The sequence below is a fragment of the Engystomops pustulosus genome, chromosome 10, assembly GCF_040894005.1.
Source record: "Engystomops pustulosus chromosome 10, aEngPut4.maternal, whole genome shotgun sequence".
Lineage (NCBI taxonomy): Eukaryota > Metazoa > Chordata > Amphibia > Anura > Leptodactylidae > Engystomops > Engystomops pustulosus.
In genome coordinates this window covers 84,649,862-84,655,861 of record NC_092420.1, presented here as the reverse complement: position 1 = coordinate 84,655,861, position 6,000 = coordinate 84,649,862, and the positions used below count along the sequence as shown (strand labels likewise).

The following is a 6,000-nucleotide window of genomic DNA, read 5'->3' as shown; positions in this document are numbered from 1 at the left end:
TGTATATATATGGACAGTGCACAGTACCACTTCTCCTGTATATATATTGACAGTGCACAGTACCACTTCTCCTGTATATATATGGACAGTGCACAGTACCACTTCTCCTGTATATATATGGACAGTGCACAGTACCACTTCTCCTGTCCTGTATATATATGGACAGTGCACAGTACCACTTCTCCTGTCCTGTATATATATGGACAGTGCACAGTACCACTTCTCCTGTCCTGTATATATATGGACAGTGCACAGTACCACTTCTCCTGTCCTGTATATATATGGGCAGTGCACAGTACCACTTCTCCTGTCCTGTATATATATGGACAGTGCACAGTACTACTTCTCCTGTCCTGTATATATATGGACAGTGCACAGTACCACTTCTCCTGTCCTGTATATATAGACAGTGCACAGTACCACTTCTCCTGTCCTGTATATATATGGACAGTGCACAGTACCACTCTCTTGTGTATATTGATAGTACACAGTATCACTTATTATGGATTATTCCGGATTAGCATACTGCTGGTAGTGATATATACGGTATATAACACACTCCTCAGGTTCCCTCCCTCTTCTCTGTGTTACAGGCTTCCCGAATGCTGATAAAGTGAAAGCGAAAAAAGATTGTAAGAAGAGAGGAGACATTACTGCTCGGTAATCAGAGACGTTGTAAGAAGAGAAGAGAGAGGTAGGTACATCTACTGCACCGGAGGCATCACATAGACACTGCACTTCTCCTGTCCTGTATATATATGGACAGTGCACAGTACCACTTCTCCTGTCCTGTATATATATGGGCAGTGCACAGTACCACTTCTCCTGTCCTGTATATATATGGACAGTGCACAGTACCACTTCTCCTGTCCTGTATATATATGGACAGTGCACAGTACTACTTCTCCTCTCCTGTATATATATGGACAGTGCACAGTACCACTTCTCCTGTCCTGTATATATATGGACAGTGCACAGTACCACTTCTCCTGTCCTGTATATATATGGACAGTGCACAGTACTACTTCTCCTCTCCTGTATATATATGGACAGTGCACAGTACCACTTATCCTGTCCTGTATATATATGGACAGTGCACAGTACCACTTCTCCTGTCCTGTATATATATGGACAGTGCACAGTACCACTTCTCCTGTCCTGTATATATATGGGCAGTGCACAGTACTACTTCTCCTCTCCTGTATATATATGGACAGTGCACAGTACCACTTATCCTGTCCTGTATATATATGGACAGTGCACAGTACCACTTCTCCTGTCCTGTATATATATGGACAGTGCACAGTACCACTTCTCCTGTCCTGTATATATATGGGCAGTGCACAGTACCACTTCTCCTGTCCTGTATATATATGGACAGTGCACAGTACCACTTCTCCTGTCCTGTATATATATGGACAGTGCACAGTACCACTTCTCCTGTCCTGTATATATATGGACAGTGCACAGTACTACTTCTCCTCTCCTGTATATATATGGACAGTGCACAGTACCACTTCTCCTGTCCTGTATATATATGGACAGTGCACAGTACCACTTCTCCTGTCCTGTATATATATGGACAGTGCACAGTACTACTTCTCCTCTCCTGTATATATATGGACAGTGCACAGTACCACTTCTCCTCTCCTGTATATATATATGGGCAGTGCACAGTACTACTTCTCCCGTGCTGTATATATATGGGCAGTGCACAGTACCACTTCTCCCGTGCTGTATATATATGGACAGTGCACAGTACCACTTCTCCCGTGCTGTATATATATGGACAGTGCACAGTACCACTTCTCCTGTCCTGTATATATATGGACAGTGCACAGTACCTCTTCTCCTGTCCTGTTTATATATGGACAATGCACAGTACCACTTCTCCTGTCCTGTAAATATATGGACAGTGCACAGTACCACTTCTCCTGTCCTGTATATATATGGGCAGTGCACAGTACCACTTATCCTGTCCTGTATATATATGGACAGTGCACAGTACCACTTCTCCTGTCCTGTATATATATGGACAGTGCACAGTACCACTTCTCCTGTCCTGTATATATATGGACAGTGCACAGTACCACTTCTCCTGTCCTGTATATATATGGACAGTGCACAGTACCACTTCTCCTGTCCTGTATATATATGGGCAGTGCACAGTACCACTTCTCCTGTCCTGTATATATATGGACAGTGCACAGTACTACTTCTCCTGTCCTGTATATATATGGACAGTGCACAGTACCACTTCTCCTGTCCTGTATATATAGACAGTGCACAGTACCACTTCTCCTGTCCTGTATATATATGGACAGTGCACAGTACCACTCTCTTGTGTATATTGATAGTACACAGTATCACTTATTATGGATTATTCCGGATTAGCATACTGCTGGTAGTGATATATACGGTATATAACACACTCCTCAGGTTCCCTCCCTCTTCTCTGTGTTACAGGCTTCCCGAATGCTGATAAAGTGAAAGCGAAAAAAGATTGTAAGAAGAGAGGAGACATTACTGCTCGGTAATCAGAGACGTTGTAAGAAGAGAAGAGAGAGGTAGGTACATCTACTGCACCGGAGGCATCACATAGACACTGCACTTCTCCTGTCCTGTATATATATGGACAGTGCACAGTACCACTTCTCCTGTCCTGTATATATATGGGCAGTGCACAGTACCACTTCTCCTGTCCTGTATATATATGGACAGTGCACAGTACCACTTCTCCTGTCCTGTATATATATGGACAGTGCACAGTACTACTTCTCCTCTCCTGTATATATATGGACAGTGCACAGTACCACTTCTCCTGTCCTGTATATATATGGACAGTGCACAGTACCGCTTCTCCTGTCCTGTATATATATGGACAGTGCACAGTACTACTTCTCCTCTCCTGTATATATATGGACAGTGCACAGTACCACTTATCCTGTCCTGTATATATATGGACAGTGCACAGTACCACTTCTCCTGTCCTGTATATATATGGACAGTGCACAGTACCACTTCTCCTGTCCTGTATATATATGGGCAGTGCACAGTACTACTTCTCCTCTCCTGTATATATATGGACAGTGCACAGTACCACTTATCCTGTCCTGTATATATATGGACAGTGCACAGTACCACTTCTCCTGTCCTGTATATATATGGACAGTGCACAGTACCACTTCTCCTGTCCTGTATATATATGGGCAGTACACAGTACCACTTCTCCTGTCCTGTATATATATGGACAGTGCACAGTACCACTTCTCCTGTCCTGTATATATATGGACAGTGCACAGTACCACTTCTCCTGTCCTGTATATATATGGGCAGTGCACAGTACCACTTCTCCTGTCCTGTATATATATATATGGACAGTGCACAGTCAAAGACCAAAGGACGTCGGTTCATGTCTGGTAGCTGTGCCCCTCACCTCCCCACCAGCCTAGTCCTGGGGAGAATACAGGCCCTGGGCGGGTTGGCTTCTGCTAATCCTGCTGGATCTCACAGAGCACCTGCATATTTTTTTCAGATTTTGGGACAGGGGCTACAACGTAAGCTGCCGCACTTCGCAACAGCCTTTAAGTAATGTCCCCCATTGAGTCATGACTTAGGAAACCTGCGGGTGTCAGAAAAGCAACGACTGAACTGCCCGGCAATAAAAACAATCCAGGATCCAAAGGTTCCTTATCTTGCTTTAATATATCAAAATTATTAGGGCCTGTAATTGTGGTAATTCCCCTTTTACATACGAATCTTATGTGACCTGATGTAAGAATGGAGTAATAGTGTCCAGAATTTCTTATTTATATTTCCTGCTCTGTTTTCCTTGTCTCATCTTGGAAAATGTATTTGCATACCTCTTTCTCTGTAATGGGTAATTTGAAATTTTGTTTAACTACAGGCCATATTTTGGCCGTTATCTGGGCTTGGGTGTCATATACATTTTTGTAAAAATCCAACAACACTTTGGTTATATTAAAATTGTCATTTTATATGTTACTGTTTTCTCCTCTTATTGCTGTTCTATGGGCCACATTTACTTAATACAGAGCAGTGTGCACAATATGCAGTTACCTGTGCAGTGTGCAGGGGGCGCCAGATTCAGGATTTCTGGCGCACGTTCTTCTGGCAGTATACTGAGGGGGGCTGGCTGTATACTGAGGAGGTCTAGCTGTATACTGAGGAGGCCTGGCTGTATACTGAGAGGGGGGGCTGGCTGTATATTGGAGGGGCAGGCTGGCTGTATATTGGAGGGGGCAGGCTGGCTGTATATTGGAGGGGGCAGGCTGGCTGTATATTGGAGGGGGCAGGCTGGCTGTATATTGGAGGGGGCAGGCTGGCTGTATATTGGAGGGGGCAGGCTGGCTGTATATTGGAGGGGGCAGACTGGCTGTATATTTGAGGGGGCAGGCTGGCTGTATATTGGAGGGGCTGGGCTGGCTGTATATTGGAGGGGGCGGGCTGGCTGTATATTGGAGGGGGGGCTGGCTATATATTGGAGGGGGCAGGCTGGCTATATATTGGAAGGGGACAGGCTGGTTGTATACTGAGGAGGGCTGGCTGTATACTGGTGGGGGCAGGCTGGCTTTATACTGGGGGAACTGGCTGGTGGTGTTATATGGCATAGTAGTAGTAATAGTAGTTATATTCCTGTACATAGGGGGTAGTATTATAGTATTTATATTCTTGTACATAGGGGCAGTATTATAGTAGTTATATTCTTGTACATAGGGGGCAGTATTATAGTAGTTATATTCCTGTACATAGGGGGCAGTATTATAGTAGTTATATTCTTGTACATAGGGAGCAGTATTATAGTAGTTGTATTCTTGTACATAGGGGGCAGTATTATAGTAGTTATATTCTTGTACATAGGGGGCAGTATTATAGTAGTTATATTCTTGTACATAGAGGGCAGTATTATAGTAGTTATATTCTTGTACATAGGGGCAGTATTATAGTATTTATATTCTTGTACATAGGGGCAGTATTATAGTAGTTATATTCTTGTACATAGGGGGCAGTATTATAGTAGTTATATTCTTGTACATAGGGGGCAGTATTATAGTAGTTATATTCTTGTACATAGGGGACAGTATTATAGTAGTTATATTCCTGTACATAGGGGGCAGTATTATAGTAGTTATATTCTTGTACATAGGGGGCAGTATTATAGTAGTTATATTCCTGTACATAGGGGTAGTATTATAGTATTTATATTCTTGTATATAGGGGGCAGTATTATAGTAGTTATATTTTTGTACATAGGGGGCAGTATTATAGTAGTTATATTCCTGTACATAGGGGGGCAGTATTATAGTAGTTGTATTCTTGTACATAGGGGGCAGTATTATAGTAGTTGTATTCTTGTACATAGGGGGCAGTATTATAGTAGTTGTATTCTTGTACATAGGGGGCAGTATTATAGTAGTTGTATTCCTGTACATAGGGGGCAGTATTATAGTAGTTATATTCTTGTACATAGGGGCAGTATTATAGTAGTTGTATTCTTGTACATAGGGGGAAGTATTGTAGTAGTTATATTCCTGTACATAGGGGGCAGTATTATAGTAGTTATATTCTTGTACATCGGGGGCAGTATTATAGTAGTTATATTCCTGTACATAGGGGGCAGTATTATAGTAGTTATATTCTTGTACATAGGGGCAGTATTATAGTAGTTATATTCTTGTACATAGGGGGCAGTATTATAGTAGTTATATTCTTGTACATAGGGGCAGTATTATAGTAGTTATATTCTTGTACATAGGGGGCAGTATTATAGTAGTTGTATTCCTGTACATAGGGGGCAGTATTATAGTAGTTGTATTCCTGTACATAGGGGGCAGTATTATAGTAGTTGTATTCCTGTACATAGGGGGCAGTATTATAGTAGTTATATTCTTGTACATAGGGGGCAGTATTATAGTAGTTATATTCTTGTACATAGGGGGCAGTATTATAGTAGTTATATTCTTGTACATAGGAGGCAGT

General features: G+C 42.2%; 1 protein-coding gene across 2 annotated transcripts in view; it reads left to right on the top strand.

Moving 5' to 3' along the window:
• The first annotated feature begins 573 nt into the window (after positions 1–573).
• LOC140103530 (guanylate-binding protein 1-like) overlaps positions 574–6,000 on the top strand; it is a 39,876-nt gene continuing 34,449 nt past the window's right edge. For both annotated transcript variants that reach the window (XM_072126626.1, XM_072126625.1), the window contains exons 1-2: positions 574–694; positions 2,467–2,567. The gene's annotated coding sequence lies outside the window, so the exon portion shown is untranslated. The remainder of the gene's footprint in view (positions 695–2,466; positions 2,568–6,000) is intronic.